Source organism: Lichenostomus cassidix, chromosome 10, assembly GCF_008360975.1.
Source record: "Lichenostomus cassidix isolate B80296 chromosome 10, HeHo_3.0, whole genome shotgun sequence".
NCBI classification, from domain to species: domain Eukaryota; kingdom Metazoa; phylum Chordata; class Aves; order Passeriformes; family Meliphagidae; genus Lichenostomus; species Lichenostomus cassidix.
The window spans coordinates 4,360,037-4,380,610 of record NC_139491.1 but is presented as its reverse complement, the minus strand read 5'-3'; the positions used below and the strand labels follow the sequence as shown (position 1 = coordinate 4,380,610).

Genomic DNA, 20,574 nt, shown 5'->3' with positions numbered 1-20,574 from the left:
TTATATGGCCTTTTACAGATTTGAGCAAACATTAACTGATTAGTCCTCTGAACACCCCGAGGGAAATAGGTAACTAAGAATTATTGCCTTGTTGTAAAAATAATCCGTGTCTTATCAGATGTCCATCACCATGGTATCTACACAAACAACTGTCTGGCAGACAGCATTCTTTCCATTGCCTTGTGATGCACAGAGGTGAGATTGCAAGGTGTAAACTCACCTAGAGAGATTTATCTTCTGCTTTGCTGAATGACAATTGCATCTATATTAATAACATTATCTTTTATGGAAGATTTCCAGTGCTTGTGGCCAGTGATCAGGAAGGAGAAGTGTCCCACTGCATTTGTGATCTTTCCTCCTAAAAATGGCCCTGTCTGCATGTCAGGGAAGGGAGAGGTTTCTCAAATATTCAGGGTCCAAATACTAAAAAGCAGAGAAAAATTGCAGTGTACCTGGACATATACACTGCACTGGAATAGTTTATCTTCCTTGTCCTGTGCTCATAAGGGATTCTGCATGTGCATCTTGGTTCTTTGGATTTCTTTTATAGAATGCAGTGAACACATTTAGGCATTTGGGTTAATTAAGAGGTACTAATATGTTCATCTGTATTATACTGTTACCTGAAAGAGGCAAAGAGGTCTTTTCCTTCTTACAAAAGAAAACTGGAAACACCAGAAACCATCTGCATGCTGTCTGTTGGAGTGCTTCAGGCTTCCCTCTCAGCTCAGAACAGTGTTAGAATTATTCTTTTAATGCTTTTAATCTAACCCATAAAATAACAGTTTGCAACAGGCAGAAAAACAAGCCATCTACAGGTAAATTTTGTTGCCAAAATCTCCATGACCAGACAATGTCAGAAAAGCATCATAAACAACCCCCATGCATAATTATCCATAAGATAATTCTAACTTTTACATCACATTACCTTTGTTGTGGGCACACAGTACAGAAACTGTAGTTTCCTCCTTATGACTATTTTGTGCAGTCAGAGCAATAAAATGAAATAACCTTCAGATCACGGAAGTTAGAGCAGAATACCTTTCTGAGGCTAATGAGTAACTGTTCTAATTGTTACCTTGCACACAGTTTTAGAATGTTTTCATACACACTGCGGTATAAAAAATTAATCTCTGGAAGCTCTTTGAAAAGCTAATTTTTCATAAATTAAAATAATAGTAATTTAATAACAACAATAAAATGACACTGAATTAATAATGAACTTTAGAAAATAATATTGAATACAAGAAGAAATTAATAATGTGTTCATGATAGGTTCATCAGTCTAATAAAACCTCTAAATAAGGATCTTTTTCCCAGGAAAGAATGGATGCCTGTTATCCAGGAAATGGGTACATTGTGCTTCCCCATCAATACGAATCCAAATCTATATGAAAAAACTTTCAGGTTTGAGAGGTTCTTCTTGTGTAGGTGTTCATTTTATAACGCTGTGTGCTGAAACAGACAGGAATTATGCAATGGGAAGTGGATATGATATCACTTTAATTTGGGCAGTGTTGACAAGCATTGGACTATTCACAGTGTTTCAAATGCCATTATTTATCAGTTTATAAGAAAATAATTTTAAATTATAAGAAACAAAGTAATCTGAGTTTGAGTTTTAGACTTGCAGATTTTCCTGTGTGACATTATTTAAGTCAATTGTTCTGGATTTTTTTTGTTCTCCGAGTAATGTTTTTTCTTTATCTCATTGTCACACTGAAATTATATCTATTCTAGGCAAGTCTATAAAGGAATAAAGACCTGTACTGAATTTGAAATGATGATCTATAAGTAATATATTTCTTAATGTAAAGTACTATATAGTCCAGTCATGTATGGGTATTACCTATGGTATTATAAGAGTTCAATTACAATGGGACTCTAACATTATCCTACACACCTCAAAGATAGTTGTATTACTTCAGTACTAATCTAATGGTCTCTCAGCCAAAATTATAGCACAGGTTGTATATTCTTGCACATTTCAGCAAAGCTATGTTTCATTAATATTCTGGAAAGAAACACTAAAACTAATGGATTCCTTCCTCCTTTCTGCTCTTTTAAGTGCAATAAAATTGTTCTTTGCCATTTTTTCTCCATTAAATAACTTACATGAAGCAATTTCAGGCGGGCCTTGAAATGCTTCCTAAATTAGATGAAAGAAAAGTCCATTATATTTTAAGTCCATAATTGTTATGGTGTTTTTATGCACAGATCCAGAACAGTTTCTAATGGACGTTTTAGGGTAGGAAAGATAATGGTGTTTTAGTTAGGTAATACTGCTGGCCACAGCAGGGTTAATTTATCAAAATAATTTTAAATGTAGTTGCTTAAAGAGTGTAACTTCACAAATTTTGCCTAGCCAGAAGTTTTTTTAACAGTTTCATGGCAAAACTAAGTGCATCCAGAACGCTTTGGTATTTTAATTTTTAATACGGAAGTTAAGATATCTGGGTTATGTTCCCAAACCAGAAGCCTTAATGACCTTTATTCTATATTTCTTTCCATAGATTATTGCGATAAGGAAACCCTCGTGTCGCGACCCACTGGCGTCTGGCTAATCCGATGGTATTCGTCGCCGCATTGTCCGTGATCAATAACTAATTATCAAAGTGGCATTTCTTTTCAAGAGCTCCTTGTTAAAAAATGGCTTTTGGCTGAGAGTGAAGGAAAAAGGTCGCCACTTTGACATCGTTGCGAGTCTTTCAAAATCCAGTGGGCCGTCCGATTGAATTACTGTCCCAAACTAATTGATATAAATTTGAACAGAAGAATGCTTGTTACTACAGAATGTCATAATGATATCCTTGGCAAGAGCATGTCAGTGGGAAAAAAAGGAGAAAAGACCAGCACTAGTCACAAAGCATCTAGACAAGTTGCAGCACAAGACTATTAACAAAATTAACAGGAACAAAATTGTACACCAGTTCCTTCTTCCCAGCCAGTCTGGTCCGACATCCAAGAAAGAAAAGCATTAACATTTCCTTTTGAACCTCATCCTTTATTTGAAAACTGGCTTTAAAAAAATCTACTGGGAAAAATGTTTGCATTGTACAAAGGACTGGAACTTCATGATGAGTTGCAGCAGTGCCATTGGCTCTACGGGGACCATGAGTGAGTATACACTGGAATTCAGCTTTAGTCAGAAAGCAGAATTTGGTAGATAGTTTCCTTCAGAAAAGCTTCTAAGCACTCCTTTAAAATGTGGTAGCCTTCTCTAGAGAAAGTTGGATTGTATGAGCCATGTGCCTTTGAACTGGGAAAAAATCTCCAAACATTTAGGATACAGTAGGAGAAATCCTAAAAAATGTGGTGAGAATGGGAAAATGTTCTTGTACTATTCATGTCTGAAATTGAATGCATTTTCTTGAATGTTATTTGGAGACTGTCTGCTGTGGAAAGCTGAGGAACCTAAGTTTTCATTACAAGGCAACTGGACTTGTGGAAGTTCTGGCTTTTGGGGTTTCTTTTCAGATCTGACTTCTGTTCCATGTCCTACATTCTTTCCTGAGCTGGGAATTGCTAGGGAGTGCAGGAAAATGTTACCCTTTGAAAGGTATAGCATGTTCTAGAACAGGGGTGTTGTCAAAGCCTTTTTGGGGGTATAACTGGGGTTAACTCATGACAGAAATTGACAAACTGAATCTGTTAATTATGTGATCAGAAATATTGAAAGGCTCCAGCTGGACCTAGTGGTGAATATCTTTCCCGCAAACTTAGTGTTTTACATTTCCTAATGATAAAGCAAAGATGACTAATGAATCGACACAAGGACTTTCATCTCTGGGTAGATTTGGAGATTCCTTTCAGACTGTTTTGATCACTGAACTAAAGTTTGTGATATCTCATGATATCTCATGATGTCTGTAGCAGTGGTGGTGTGAAATGATGAGTCTCCACACAAGCCTTATGGTCAAACCCCAGTGCCACCCCTGTGCAGTATTTTTGGCACAGATTCAGCATAGAGACTCAGGAACAAATTAGTTGGAGACACCAAACAAATTTTGCTGGTGGAAGTCTTCTCATTGGGAGTTGGTTGTGGCAGATAACTGTTTTGAAACCAGGCTGGTAACGCCTAACTCAGATTTCATAAAGGCCTGACAGGTTGTTGCTTGAGATGGACTTATTGTTTGGATAAGACAACCATCAAGCCACATTTTCCTGGTATGTCAAAGCCACAGAACAAAGTGGGAAACCACAGGGGTCTGGAGATTCAGATTCACTTGGTTCTGGTTACAAAGAGGGAAGTCTACTTTTGCTGACAAAGGATCTAAGGTAGCAGGGTTCACCACGTTCAGTTCCCACTCTGCCTTCCATATATGACTTTATGACTGTCCTCTTATGCCTGGGGCAGGAAATGCCTTGTGATGGCAAATAGCTGAGCCATCTCTGACAGACTTACATCATCACAGAGTCACTGGGGAACCGTCTACTTGTCTTCCATGGCTGCTTTAAAGACACTTTGTGAGGCTTTCTTCTTTAGCAGACCAGAGAATTCAGTCTGAAAGCCTGTTGGGCGGGTCAACCACTGTCTAGGTCAACCAGTCTTGCCCCTTAATTATTCCCTCTGGCACTACATTCACAGGGTGATGGAAGTAGAGGCTAAATATAGGCCCTCTATATATAGGCTCTCTATATGCTTGGCATATCTAAAACCATGTCTCTACTGTTATTATTGGAATATACGTTTGCATCGTTGAGTAATCTGGAGGAGGAGTTGCAATGTGTGTGATAGAACTGAAAAAAGACTCTATAATTTGGGAACTAGTTTCAGGTTCAACTGAAAACATTACACTATCAGAATTGACTTATTATGTCATTAAAGAGTTTAGAATTTTTACCAAAAGTAATTGCTCTGAAAGAATTAAAATTTGTGAGTGATTTGATGCTGAATTGCTTCCTTACAAAAATTGGCATAGTACAAAAATAAATGTAGTCCCTACCAATCAGATTTCAAATTGGGTAACAGTTCTAAAAAATCTGTGTCTAAATGAGATTCTTGGATGTAAAAGAAAGGGAACACTGAAAAAGGGTAAGGTCACTTAAAAACCAAAACACAATGAAAACATTTAAGAGGATTCTGAGAAGAGAGACATAAATTATTTGAGATCTTGAAAATACTTCTCCTGTTGAGAAACTTGGAGAGTTTACTTAACTTTTCTGACACAAGCCTAGAAGCTTATTCACTCCTGGTCTGCAAGACATTTCAAACAGCTGACAGAAAGGTTTTCCTGTAGCTTAAACCCCAACATGATTAGAGCTAATAGGAGTTAAAACAGAAAAAATCAAATTTGAAATAAGGTGATACTTTCAATATTTCATTACTTACTGCAATATTATTAAAAGAAATGTGGAAAATATTCATACAACATTTGAAATTTCCTCTATCCCTAGATGGGAATCAGAGATCTGACCTTCACTCTTCCTAACATCACTGGTAATGTCCTTGGTAGGTGACTGACATTCTTTATTCATTTTGTAATCTCTTCCACAAAAGTAAAAACTTACCTGAATTTTCACTATATAGTAAACCATATAACTTCAAATCCGACTAATTGTCCCGAAGTAGTGAATATATAAATAGCTCTGAATATCTCACATTTACTGCTTCCATTTAACACTTACTTCCTGTGTTTCTCCTTTTGCTGTTTTGACACAGAACCAGAGCAAAGGGCCATATGTAGCTAGATCAAAGCAGGAGTCTGTCCAGAAAGGAGTTGTGACTCATGAATCATAACTAATCCCTTGATTACCCTCAGATGTACATTTTATTTCCTTTCTTGTATCTGGCCAGCTGTTGCTCCTACTGCTGATCCTGCTGGTGTTTTACTGCTTTTATTGGCACTGCTGATGTCTTTCGGTAGTCGTGTAAGAATTGAAATAGGGATCCAGGAGAGCAGTTGTGCTCCACCCAGAGCATTCACAGCTGAGAAGCTGCAGTGGAATTGGCAGGAGAGTCTCCTCTCTTCCTCTAACAACACTTAAATAGGTCTTGAAGTTTTATTGTGGCAGTTATCACCTTAATATCTGAACAGCTCCCAGGTTAGCTGAGGGATGAGCAGGAATCTTATGGTTCCTGGATGTTGGCTCCTCTGTTAGGAATCTCTGCTGGTAAATGTAGAGGGGAAAAAGCTCAGAAGTCCTTGTCTTCATTAGCATTATGATGGGAAAGACTTCACAGTGCTTCCAAATTAATGTTCACATTTGCTTAAAATTATTTACAAACAATTAATTTGTCTGTGTACATGTTTACTACTTATTTGCAGCAGTAATTTTCCTTTCATTTGCAATCCGTTGCTGCAGTATCATGAGTAGTAAGCCTGGCTTAAATTTTTAATTTGAAGTTTTAATGCAGCATTTGAAGGAAAAACTGGCAACAAAACAGACCTAGCAAAATAGTTTAAAATAGTTATACATGCAGACACACAGCTATAGTTGTCTGAATCTGAAAATCTGTGAGAAAAGCAACTATGAAAGTTGCTAATCTTATGCACTCAAAAAAAAGAATAGAGCTAACTAACCAACTCTGTAAAACATGGAACAATAATCTTGCAGCTATTTCTGTACTACCCACAGGCACAAGCACCTAGGTAGGTTTTCCATTTTATTTTTTCTTCTTAGCAAGCAGCAAATCAGCTAAGAAAACCCAGCACTTCATTTATGGACATTATTGATCTAAAACTTGTTTTTCCACCTAAGCCAAAGTGACAAAAACTTCTCTAAAGTGAAACAAGTTCAAGCACTCTCAGCCTGGTTCCCATTAAACATCACAAGAACATTGCGGTTTGACATTTATCTGGCAGCCTTAAATGTGAAAGACCAGTGTAGCTGGTACACAGAGAATGGAAAGGCCTCTTTGGCATCACTGGGGATGCTTTTACCAGGTTAGGGTCAGGTGGGATGACAGCAGAGTGGAAGGAGGTAGTCTCACTTCCCTGCAGAACTGAACTATGTTTGACCTGCAGGGTACCAGTGACTTACTTGGAAATCGCAGGAACGCAGAGCTGCCCTTTATAGAATTATAATTCCTTGCCATTCAAACAAAAAAAAAAGCTAATTAAGTATCCCTTATCTGATGTAACCCTCATCCAAACAGAACCAGGGATCATCCTGTTGCCGTTCCAGGAAAATGTAACTGTCGGAAACAATGGTGTTGGTGGCTGCAATTTGAATGTAGACCTTAAAGAATCATGATTCCAAACTTCTTGGTGCCCTTTCCCTATCAATCAAAAAGAATAGTATGAAATAATTATTAGGCTACATAATTATTTTACAAAATAGAAGGTGTTTTTACTGCACAGTTCCATTTTAGTACCAATCATTACTTCCCTGAATACTAATAACAGCGTTAAGCATTAATAGCATGTTTTAAGGTAAAGGGTCAATAGTCTAAGACCTATGAAAGAACTCTGAGCATTTGCAATGTAAAAGAAACCTTTCACAGAAAAGTGTTAAATAATAAATGTATTTCTGGGGGAAATATTATATTGTGATCCATTTGGAGAGAAATGACAATTTATAGGACATCACTCAGCTGCCTCAGTATAAAATATCTTTAATAATGATGTGGCTTCACACTTAATACCGAGGTTCACAGAAAGCTTCCAGCTCTCTGCAGAGGTCAGTAGTACTATACTCAATGAGGGGACACTGAGGCACATAATCACTCTGTGCACCAGTAAAAGGAAAGGGATCTGAACTGGTGACTCAGTCCTCTGAGTGCAAGAGAATGGTGCCTTTTCTTTATTTCCAACTAGTAAGCCATCTTCTAATAGTTCTTTTACAAGTATAATACGCACACAGGGGATGGTGAACTTATTCAGAAAAGGTAAAGGTATTTGAAAATTATTTTTTCAAGCTGGTTTAAGCTGCACAATTTGAGGAAGGGTGGGGAGGAACAGGTAGAAATATGGCATATCAGTTTGAAATTCTTTTTTCTGCCTTCATATGTGTATTGACAGAAGGACCAGAGGAACTGAAGCCCCAAGAAAGGCAGCTCAAGTCCAAAATTTCCTTGTCCTGTTGAAGTCAAGGAACTGACTCTTCATCAAGAAATCATCTTCTTTCCATGGCCTTATAAGTGCCCCAGTTTATTCCTTTTCAGGTTTACTCCAACTGTTTTTAAGGACTAAATGGGATATGAATATTTAAGATTCCAATAAGGTAACATTTTTCTGCATTAAACTTTTCTCTCCTCATCCTGTAGACATTTCTATCTTCTCAAACCTGTGGCCACTTTGAATTCATAGTCCTGAGCCATTTTTTAAACCTAAATACACTTGCAAACACCAGTAAGGATTCACTCATATGCACACGCTGGAGAAAGAACCACAGCTTCTTTTTTATTATTATTAATATTATCATTAACATTCTTATTTATTCTTATATTATTCTTATTCTTATTTACTGATATGTGAATATTTGCTGAGGAAAAGGGTGATGTGAGTTGAGTTGTAGTGGGTCCAGGTGAGTCAGAGAGGTAATTACAGAGGTGGTTGTCATCTGCCTATCCAATACTTAAGACATTCCCTCCAAAAAGGGAAAATATCTTCAGCTTATATTCCACTTGAAAAAATGATTTTTTATTTGATGAAAGCTTTATGTAAAATGTAGCCTATCTAAATCTCCTTTAATCTGTTCCGAAATCTGAGTTTCCAAGTTTTTATTTCTTTTTAATGCCTAACCAATCACAACATATGCTTGCAGAACACATGAAACCAATGAATTACCATTCCAGCGGAGCAGATTCTTTTCCCAGAACCCACAATGAATCAACAGGTTTCAAGTGAGACTGAGACTACTTGGGATTTTTTCTGATTCAGGTCAGTCCTACAGGTCTGCTCATGTTTCCTTGAGCACCACAACTCCCACATGAGTCAAATATTCCCCTTCACCAGCTGTCAGCAGATTGCTGGAAGATACTCTCTCTCACTGTGGAAGGGAGTGGAGTTTCTTTCTTTCTGGGAGGAAGTTCCAAGAGCAAATACAACACAGAGCCTGAGTGGAAGGTTGTCTCCATCAGAGTTGTTCCATGTTCCCCTGTCATGGAGCTTTTCTGTGCATCCATAACAAGAAACAGTGTTAGCAAGACAATAGAGCTTGTGCCTGCTCTTCTGGTCATTAACAATTATTTTCTAATGCTATAGAATACATATCTGACTGTTAAAGAGTTAAAGAAAAAAATGAATCCTGTAAAAAATCAGGCCATCGTATAATGCCTCCTCATTGCTATAATGATATCAGTTGCAACAAGTCCAATGGCTGACCTCATTACAAGGGTTTAATTGCATTGTTACACAGTTTCACTTCTTCTCTCTGGCCTCTTTCTCTTTATGACAGCTTTAGAAAGGAATTTCAGCTTGAGGTCAAAGGAAATTAATTACTGCTTTCTTAATCTGTGCTCATCTACATTTAGAAAACTTGGGGCTTTTCACTAACATATTTGTGTCTCATTTCTGTGTAGACCCAAAGTTATAAGACTTTTGTCCTTTGTGAAAGTGCATAAATAGCCTTTTTCATATCTGAGACCAGATTTTTTTCATGTCATTTACAGTTGTGCATATATGGATGGATGCCAATGGAACCAATGGAATGTTTTTGGATACACATTCAGTGTGGCTGAGGTAAAGAACTTGCAATGTATCTCTGATTCAGACTAAAGATTCATGGCAGATGCCAGGTGTTAAAACCCCTAGTAACAACACAACCAACCCAAGAATAAAGGAAAACTCAACCCAACGAGAAGTTAGACTTAGGAGAAAAGTCAGAAAGAGGATCTTCAGAATTAAGTAGCTACTTCTGTAGTGAGAAGGGTGAAAAAATGTGTCTTGATGACAGCAGATTTTGCCTGCAATCTACCTTGTGTTTTTACTAAATACCTCTTTGCTTACTTAAGGAATATCCAATCTATGTCTCAAAGAACTTGTCATCCAAATAACGCATGTTGCAGTGTGTCAGAAAGGGACAAAGATAGAGACACCATAACAATGGTCCTTGGTTGGAAAGCAAAGACGTGCAAAATGTGGGTAAGTGCTGTTGTAGCATGGAATATAAAAATAAGAACTCACATACTTGGGCCCCAATTATATCCTATAATTAGGTCATTTGAATTGATCTTTGCCTCTTCCGTGAACTCTGACTGGTTTTGAGAATAACTGAACTTCTACCAAAGAAGAAAACAATGTTGTTAGTTTGCTTCTTGAGGGAAAAACTTTGGGAGAGAAATTACAATCGGAAATGTCTCTGGGATGATTTGACAGATGAATATGAGAGGATGTGCTATGCACTGAAGATAATCTGAACAACTATTACCACCCTGCAAGCATGATCTGGTGTTTAAATGTGTGAAAAATTGTTCTGTAGGATGCATGTGTAAAACTATAAGACAAGAAATACAGTTGTCTGCAGAACATAAGTATTTTTTACATGTACCTTGTGGTTCTGATTAAGTCATGGAAATGTTGACAAAGATGAAAAATTGGTAAGTTTTGAGTCCTTTGACATAGCACATTTAAAGTTTCACAAATCTATTCACTATCTTTTGATCAGCTTTGCCACCCACTGAAATTCCTGCTGCCAGAGCTGTGTACTCTTTTTAGTTTATTAGTTACTGCCTCATTCTTCCCTTTCAAGTAGTAAGATTGGCAATAATAAAACTGCAGCTGCAAAGCAAAGTAAACTCACTGAATATTTTACTCTTCATCTACCTTGACTTAAATTCAACCAGGTAAAAATGCATGCACAAGGACCAAGGTTTCAGCTAAATCACTGGTAAACCTTAACAGGAGACTTACTTGCATTAGAGTTTCATTCTTGTGATTTCCCAGTTTGTGAAACAGTCTGTGGATACCTTTTTCTTAATAGGTGTGCTTATAAGGCAAGCTCAGATTTAAGCATAAGTTCTGTCCTAAACAGAAGAATCCATCTAGAGACAAAAAGTTCACCTAGACCTGGAATCCATAGTGAAAAGAGGTCTTGAACTTTTCTGCAGCCTTGAAGAGGTGTGATACTACAGGTGGATATTTCTGAATTAAATCAAGTGCCTTGGATAACAACACTAGTGGAGGAACAGCTGCATGAACTCCAATATGCAATTGTCACTCAGGTGAGCAGCCAAAGTTTCATTGGCCCATAGTCAGTTGAGAATGCACTGGGACTGATACTTAAGGAACTTAGATCAAAGTTAGCTCCAATCATGCTCTAATCACACTTTTAATTTTGTGAGAGATATCCCCTTGGAGGGCCTGGACCAAGTCACTCCTCAGCAGCAGTCTCTGAACTATTTCACTCATTGGCACTAAGAGTTTTAGTGGATTGATTGTCTAAGATGAATCATAGAACTGTTTAGATTGGAAAAGAGCTTTAAAATCATCGAGTCCAACTGTTGACACAACACTGGCAAGTCCATTACATCTTCATGCCCACTGGAACCTCCCCAGTGAGCCAGGACTGCTGGGAAATGATGGAAAGCGGCCCAGTGACCACTTGCACCACCTTCCTTGGTACCCTTGGGTGGATCCCACCCAGGCTTCAGTGTGTCTAAGAGGTGCAGCAGGTCACTGATCATTTCTCCTTGGGTTATGAGTGCTTCATTTTGCTCCCTGTCCTCCAGCTCAAGAGATTGGGCACCTACAGAAAACTGGTTTTACTATTAAAGAATAAGGCAAAGAAATACTTCAGTCTTTTCCTAATCCTTTGCCACTTTGTTTTTCCCCCTTCATCCACTAAAGGATGGGGATTCTCTTTAGTCCTCCTTTTGTTGCCAGTATATTTATAGAAACATTTTTTATTGTCTTTTACAGCAGCAGCGAGATTAATTCAGCATTGGGCTTTGGCCCTTCTAATTTTCTCCCTGCATAACCTCCCAACATCCTTGTGTGTCACACTGAGGTGTGAAGGGATTAAGTTGAAAGGCCTGGTTAACACAGACATGGCACTGGTGACAGAATTAGGTGCTAATGATATATAACAAAATACTATTACATGAAATAGGATCTTTTTCACCCAGTTTTTCGATTCTGTCTGATGGAACTAGTAGAAGAAAATGAAAAACTATCCATCAATCAGAGGTCTGGCTGGGTCAGACACTTTGGTCAAGGAATGTGAGCAATTCCACCTACCTGCACTATAATTTATTGCAAAATTAATGCTGTGACATGCAAAGCCATTGTTTGATAAAGGTAATGCTTAACCTCAGGGAAAAAAAAGCAAAATTTGGTTTTTTATCTACCTTTTTTTAATTTTTGGGTTATCCTGACAAGATGAAACCTTTATAATAATTGGGGGTTTGAGGATGAGGCACCTCTAATGATTGAAAAAAGGACCTCGAGCATGGTTTGATAGACTTTCTCAATCATTGATAAACCAGGATACACTAAGAAGGGGAGCAAGAAAGAGAACAAGGTATTAATTTTTGTTAAGTTTGCCTGCTTCATGGCAGCAGAATGAAATCAAATGTTACTGGGAAGAAAGTTTTGGTATACACTACTTTCTGTGAGAGTTTTCAGGACAGCTTATTCTTAACCAGGATAAAATACAATAATTCACCAATTCACAGTCTTAATTGCACTGTTACAAGGTAGGGATACTAATGGCATACTCTTATTTTTAAAATGTTTAAAATTATAGTTTGTTATAAAACAGGTCACTTATGTCTGGTGTTTGATTGGCCTTGATTGCTTCGGAAAATTAAATTGTTACATTAGCTGTGAAGTAATTTGTAGTTTCTAAGGGTGTTCTAAGGTTTTCATTAAGTATCATACAGACCTACAGCTTCATCAGGAACTGAGTGGAAATTTAAAAATTACCCAATGTGTCTAGATCTCATAGCAAACCCTCACAACACTCTCCATTCTTCAGTGGGAGAAGCTGAGGTGCGCAGAAAGAATCTTTCTTTTCCTAGAGACTTGTAGCTATTCCTCCAGCTGCACCTTTTATTTATTCCTTGCTCTGCTGTTCTGATGCATGGTGTGTTCTGCTGTGCAACGTGAAGAGGAGCAAAATCTCATAAAACTCTAGGGAGCAAGAAAAGGAAAGAGCATCTCTCACCTATCCATTGCTCTTTCTCTTGGTGTGCCTCATGAATAGTTTGAAAGATGTTGAAACAGATGAGATTATTTACCTGCTCTCTATTCCACCACTTCATTCCTCCATCTCTTTTCATATATATAGTGAAACTGATACCAGCAGTTGAAGGTGGGATAACAGGGGGAGGTAGAGTTGTTCCTTGCAGAGGATTTACCCATGTTGTGTGCTGTTTCTTTGGGATTGCCTGAATGAGAATAGATTTAGGAGATGGAGGCTCTGACTGGAATGAATCTGAATAGGAAACAAAGGAATAGAGAGCAAGTGCTGCAACTGTAAAGCAGCTCCAGATGGGTTGCTGCAATACAAGATTTCAGATTTTTTTCCTTATGGAATTCCCTTATTTCTATTTACTCTGCAAGGTATTCAAACACTGTGGTGAAATGGAACTCTTATTTAAATTTTGTCATTTATGTAAACTGATTTTAGGAGAAAAAGAGGTACACTGAAGACCAGGAGCTAAATCAGGAACGTTACTGTAATTGCCAGATGACTTTCCAGGATAAAAGGCCAAAAATACAGATAACAACATTCAACTAATCAATTAGAAAACAATTTGTGATAGTTTTGCATTTTAATGCAGGTGAGGCAACCATATACAGGAGTAATGTGGTTTATATTTCAAATAATAGCTCAAAAAATAAAATGGATAAAAATATGGCAAAGATATTGTCATCAGCAAGCCTTTCTTTCCTGTATTGTTTCTTTTGAAACTTACACTCAGGGGTTGCAGACTGCAATATCTGGTGACCTGCATAAACTTGTATAGCAGCTACTGTAATGGTGTGATTCTATTATCCAGACTTCACAACTTACCTGCTGGGAACTTCCAAGAAATGATGTTATAGCACAAGTAATCCAGTTTTGCTTTTTGTTTTGGCTTTCCTATAAATATTATTGTAGGGACCTTCAAGCATGCAATCTCCACCTGTGCGTGTGCATACATGGAATTGCACCTGAAATTGGTTACCTGCAAACACCTGCAGAACTAAGAATAGTTTTTATTTTCTCTAACTAAGCCTTTCTGTCATCTAACATCCACATGCTGGCTGCCCTAAAAGTTTGCTGCTGCAAAACTCGTCTGGAACTGCTTAAGAAGACATGAGCACAAGATTTTGATTTGCATTCCTAAACTGTGCAGAGTCTGGACAGAACTTTCAGCAACTGTATCTTAATAGCCTCCCATGGTTATTACATTTCAGTGATTTGAAGGGCACGTGTGGCTCTCACCAATTTTTTGTTAGTCTAATATCTTGGTCAAGACCTGCATTTTTTTTGGATAGCATCATGGTGCAGGTATTGTGCAGTTACCAAGTGAAGTACCAGTTGAAAGTCCTTCCCAAAATTCCCTGGGTAGTTTAGGAAAGGTGGGAAATACACCCAGCAGGCAGGTATAACTACAGGCTTTGGAAACCCCTCTTAGAGGTGCCACACTGCCATTTTCAGGGCTCAAAAGAAGTTTTGTCTTTCACAAGAGCTTTCACCCACGCAGTCCCCATTGCAGAGTAAGCTTCTTGCTTTTAGGTAATGCCTATTTCATCTGCTGTAAAGGCACACATGAAAAAAGAGCTGGCATTAGCCACATATCCATAAAAGCCTAGCAACCAAGAGTATTATCTTTATTCAGAAGAAGTATAGCACTTTTAAGGTTCAGAAACATATATAAAAATTGGGTTCTGAAATGGTCATTTTTCCCCTGTGCTATGCCATTATAGCGATCAGCCAAGCTTCTGCAAGGTAAATACTTTTGGAAAATAAGTGGAAATTTGCTGCAAATCAGTCCCTTTTGTGCATGGCCACAGGAGCATGTTGAAATGTTTGGACACTAATACCCATTCATTTTCTTGGCTCCATAAATAAAAGCCGCCAGCTATGTGGCGGCCGTGAAATGGTATTCTTCAGGACCCAGCAGGAAGCCCCATCCTTATTACCACTGCAGGGGGCAGGACAGGCCCAAAATAGCAAGACAACTAAATCAAGACATTTTCAATGTCTAACAAAATGACTGTGGTTTAGAGAGAAGCAAAAGGTTGGAAAAAATTGGACAGCTTTTATACTTAGCATAATACCTTTGTTAAAAGAGTTCAGATAAGAAAATCAGATCTCCAGGAGGAAAAAAAAAAAAGCAGAAAAAAAGCATAAATATATTTCTGAATGTCGTTTAAAATATGCAAAGACCTGATGGAACCAGAGACGGAGCACAGTGCTATCTGAAAGGACATCTTGCTCAAGTCATATTTTCCAAATGGTAGCCCATGGTTCTTGGTAGATAATGTCTTATGGCAATTTTGTCGGTTTTTTTGGGTTTTGATGGAGCCAAAAGGTTTGAAAAGAGACATTGGAAATCTGTCAGTAAAATTTGAAATTTTTTTTGGTCCACAAATATTACAAAAAAACCCCAATACTTACAAGGAGGAAAGGTTCTGGACTAAATCCTTCAATTTTTCTACAGGTTTACATAATTTTTATGGGTTTCCTACACCAGGCAATGTGATCCTAGACTTTGGCATAAAAACACACTGAAGGGCTTCAGTCAAAATAAATATGCTGGTGTAACTTGCTGTTTTACACAGCTGAACTGTGCTGATTTGGGAAAATATTAAATAGTTTTAAAAACTGGGCTTCACGTAAATTGGGTATTATAAGTGTACAGAAGATCAGTTCAGGGGAAATCTTGTGTAAGACAATAAAAGATTAGCCTGTTGAGGTTTTAATGAATTTACAGTGCATTCCTGTACTCCAAAACCAGTGTGTCATTCTCTACAACCACACCACTAAAATAGATACGGGAGAGATGTTATTTTTATTTTAATTTTATTCAGTTGTGGTTCTGATTATAAATTTCCTTAAACAAAGTTGAAGGAAGGATATGCCTGACACATTCACATTTCAGTGAGATATATATGTGTATATACCTATAAACTTATATTTATACATACAAGTTTCCACACATTTTGGGGAATTAAAACAGTTACTTGGAATGTCTCATTATAGAAGGAAATATTCAGCTTTAGTTCAAGAGAAAATAACCATTTTACCTGAACATTAAATTTACTTGCATGGCAGAGGAGAAATTACTAGGATACACAATGTCAGAGAAAAAATAATTCAGTGTATTACTGAGTATTGTCTTGTAGACTAACAAGGGTTTTTGATAATAAAAATAAAGCCTGGAAATGGGACTTGAGACTTCCATCAGGCTGAAACTCTCTGACCATTCCAACTTTTTAATGTTGTCTTTCCTAGCTCCACTTTGGAGTAAGCCAGATTGTCCAGGGAAGTTTGTAGACATGAAAGGAGTGGCTCATATTAAATTTTTTCCTTACAGACATAAGAGAGAGAACTGATTGGCTCCATTTGGCTCAAGAAACTCCAGGCTGAAGAGTAAAGCCATGATCCACGGAAAGAAAAGCCAAAAAACCCTTCATGGTCATGTGCAAGGGATTCAGACCACATATCCTTGTGGTTAGACACATATGTCCTGAGGTGGCTTGTAAATTCAGAACTCTGTTACAAGAAAGGACCCCAGAAATTAGGGAAAATGAAATTTCTTTGTCATTTGTCTTTTCTAGATAAATCAAAAGAAGCATTAAGGGGACAATCCTGGTGGTAGCTGGTAAAACACAAAGAGGCTCCAAAGGTGTCATTATGTGTCTGGAACCCTCTGTGCTCCACCTCCATCCTGTAAGATCTCAGCATCATTTGGTTTCACCTCCTGCCTGAGTGGCACAGATCTTACAGAAAGGGCAAACTGTGCATCCAGAGTGGTGGTGACCATAAATTCAATCCTCATGCCCAGGTGGCCTTGGCTTCCTGTCACACCAATGACTCCAGGCACACCTTTGGGGCACTGAAGTGACCCAGATACAGAAGGCTGCTGGCTGCCCAGCTGTACCGCTCACCTTCCTGACCTCCCAGGCTGAAAAAGCAAAGGATCAACCAGTCTACAAAAGAAACTGCAGCAAAGGATACACTGGTGTCAGGACTATCATTATCATAATTGACACTACTGAAATAATTCGGACATTAAGCCTGTAATCGCTGCCGCTGTTTGTCTCTGCTTCATTTAAAAGTTACAAGGCCAAAATTCATTGAAACCAGTGGAGGTAAGGGCTAGGAAGGGGAAAACCACCCTCTTTATTTTCTCTTATTTCCATTTTGGCCTGCTGAGTGCCTGAAAAAACCTTGCCAAATTCTTTGAAAGCTTGCATTTGTAAAATGAATTCCAAAATAATTAACATTGGAAGTACAATTTAACAAACTTACATTTGGTACGCGGTAGGAATAATACCTGAAACATCTTTCTTATGCTCAGCCTTTTGTGACTCAGACTTTAATGATCCCAATAAACATTAGCTTACCTAATAAAAACTCTAGTATTTTGGAGCTGGTGCACAGTATGTTAACTGCATCTGGTGTCAACTGGAGCTAATTAATATTTTTATAGGTGTCTTCCCTCCACTGTAGTTTAAACGGAAATATTGTGGGGTGCTTACATCAAAGCTGGAGGCAATTGAGAGCTGTGCTCGCTTCCCAGGCTGAGCTGATAGCAAGTAGACCAATTTTTATAGGATTGTAAAAGCTGACTGTGGCTGGGGTTCATGCAGAGAAGCACTTTTCCCTGGAGCTCTCACAATTCAGCATTAATGCTCGTGGCTTGTTTGCAGCGAGGTGGCTGGTGAGATGGATGGAGGGACAGCGGACAGATAAACTGGCAAATAGTTCTGCCTAGACTTAGACAAAGCACACAGTGACCCAGACAAACCACACTCTTTTTCCTCCCCCTCCTTCTAAAGGCTTTAAAAATGTGCTCTATCAAGCATTTACTTGTGGCGCAGATAAGATTTATCTAACAAGACTGGGCTAAAATTAAAAAGAAAGATGAAATAGCACAAGCGGTGCTAATATGTGTTTTGAAGCGTACCAATCGGCCAGTGCAATGTCACAGCCCTGGGCTACATTTGCAAGTGGTCGAGCATCTCCTTTTTAAAAGGTTAACCTACAAAGAGCACACAAGCCCCTCTCTATGAATATGGGCAAACACCCAGGGAGCTCCACAACAATAAGAAAATAATGACATCAACCTGACCATGCTTAAGTACATAACATGCTGAAGGTTCACGGTTGTGTGGCCTGGAACAATAAAGGAAAAATAAAGAAGCCTGCTTGGTAGGCCCCAGCTGTTATTAGCCATGCTGTGAGATCAAGGGAAGGTATGATATGGGCTGCCATTTCAATTGAGACCAGGTTAATCTCTCAATTTGTGGAAAAGAAAAACTAAAAAAAAAAAAGAAAAAAACCAGGCAGGGAGAGAAAGCAGTCTTCACTCCACAGTGCTACATATGGGAGAAATAACAATATCCCTATTTACATAATCTGTCTTTAACCCTTTCCTAATAGAGACTTAATTTCCTAAGAGTCACAAACTGCAGATTTAATTTTCCTGCCCCCCAAAATGAAATATCAAACCTTTGTTAATCATTTCCCATTGGTGCTGCCATCGTTTGTGGCTGACATCCAATGCTGCTGAGGCTTACCCAGGGGGGACCTCTGGTTGCTGCTGGAGGATCAGAAATGGGTGTAAAGACCTATGGATGCCACTGGTTTTCTGTCACTAATCTGTCTCTAGCACTGGATAAGCAATTTAAAATTTGCCCTATCATTTACAGGCATGAAATATGGCAAATCATACCAAGCTCTTTCACCAACGCTCTCAAATAATACCATGCAGTTTTCAAGGGAAGTGCTCTGTAGGTTCAGAATAGCCCTTTTTGTGTGGCAGGGGTGTGTGGAGGCAATGGGTGGCCTTGCTTTTATCGATGGTATTTTTGTGTAAGAGCCTGGACTGAAGGAAGCAGTGAGGAGAGCCCAGACTCCTTCTCCAAAGTCACCCTTCAGCCTCCCTTGGGATCCAGGTCAAGGCAGGGTTCCCTTGAGGAAAGCTGCTGTCCTGCAGACTTGGAAAACTGACATGGGATTGCTTTCAGATTATAATTTATGAAATAACATCCCAGAGATAGTGCACATTATTATTTGCAGTTTATGATGGCTAAGCCAGCATGTGTGCACAGCCCATGAGGTTGCTTTAGATAGATGTTTAACTTCTCCTGACTGCTGTCCTCTCCACCAGCCCTCTGGAGCCAGGGGAGGTTGCTCCTTCCTCCAGAGCATCTGAGCATCATCACCGCAGACGAGTTAGGGGAAAAGAGACCCTGGAGTGAGGGCTGAGGCCACGGTGCTGCTGGAGCCAGGGAGCAGGCAGGGCTCTGGCTGGGAATGCCCAGTGCTTCTGATGGAGCCAGGGGACTGTGCACAGCTTGTCAACGTTTAGAAAGTCACTGAGCTGCTGATCCAAGAGCAAGCCTGAGGGAAAGGACCCACTTTGTTAGGACACAAGGGAATTTTGCCCAGTTTTTCATTCCGTTTTCTGTGTTTAATTTTTCTGAGTTGGTTTTCTTTTGAAAGAGTTCGTTGGTCTTGTGCCTGGTTTAAGCAAAACTCTCCCTGGCATTTAAAAAGAAAGCAGTGGGTTCTTGGGTTCTTTGAAGAAAAAGATGCAGCAGAGTCATCTGAAAGCCCTGCTGACTCAGCAGGCTCAGTACTAAGACTGATCAAAAACTGATGCTTTCTTTTCCAGGTATCCCAAGGACTTGAATGAGCTGCAATAGCTGAATAAATCTGAACAAGGGCAGGGGGCAAATAGAAAGGAATTGGCAAGACAGAAAAGATGTCCCTAAAAATCCAGGTGAGCAGAATAGCTACTATGCAGTCACTTTTCAGTGAGTTACTATATTGTCTACCATCCTCAAAAGGTTGATGCAGCTGCAGTAGCTGTGTTTATTATTTTCCCTCAGATGTGCATGTCTCAGGTTCTTATGACTTTGCATTACAACATTTCACTGCTAATTCATTACTTAATCACACTTTTAACTGTTTAAACAAAAAATATTTTGCATGAGGATCCAAATTACACTAATTTCGTTTAAAAGCCCTAATAAAGGAAGGAATATTAAAATTTGTTCCTTAAAGATACTTGGATGGGGTTAGTTTTATTTTGTTAGTGTAACTATCATATTTGATTGTTTCTATTTTGAAGACTATGTCTTTAAAAAAAATCCTATTGGTGTTATAAAATATAAATGATTGCAGAGAAGGATCTATATTGAAAGACTTGTAAAGTTATCTGCATTTTCTAACTGCCATAATACATATTTCTTTTTATGAATGGTCTTCTGTTACAAAGTGGAGATGGGCAGCACTTGCTTAAAATATTAGTGGTGACCAATGCCTCTGCATTAAAGTTTTTGGTGGAGATTCTTTAGCATTTTCATTTTGCCTGAGATCAGGGGCTATGTTAGAACCTAAAAAGCTATGTATTCATAGAGAAGTTCCCCTTTGTGTATTTTTTCTGCCATATTAATTTTTTTCTTGTCACTAAATACTGAAGTTCAAAGGACTTGAGACCACCTCTTTGCTTCCATTTCTTTT

General features: G+C 38.5%; 1 long non-coding RNA gene across 3 annotated transcripts; it reads left to right on the top strand.

Annotated features, from left to right (window-relative positions):
- Window positions 1-2,515: 2,515 nt before the first annotated feature.
- LOC146432602 (uncharacterized) lies at window positions 2,516-20,004 on the top strand. 3 transcript variants are annotated; one of them, XR_014854175.1, is made up of 6 exons: window positions 2,516-3,117; window positions 5,398-5,452; window positions 8,710-8,825; window positions 9,557-9,626; window positions 10,994-11,107; window positions 19,724-20,004. It is a non-coding gene; the product is annotated as an uncharacterized LOC146432602 (long non-coding RNA). The 3 variants fall into 3 exon arrangements; XR_014854173.1 differs by having other exon boundaries at window positions 9,557-10,361; XR_014854174.1 differs by lacking the exon at window positions 5,398-5,452 and having other exon boundaries at window positions 9,557-10,361.
- Window positions 20,005-20,574: the final 570 nt, after the last annotated feature.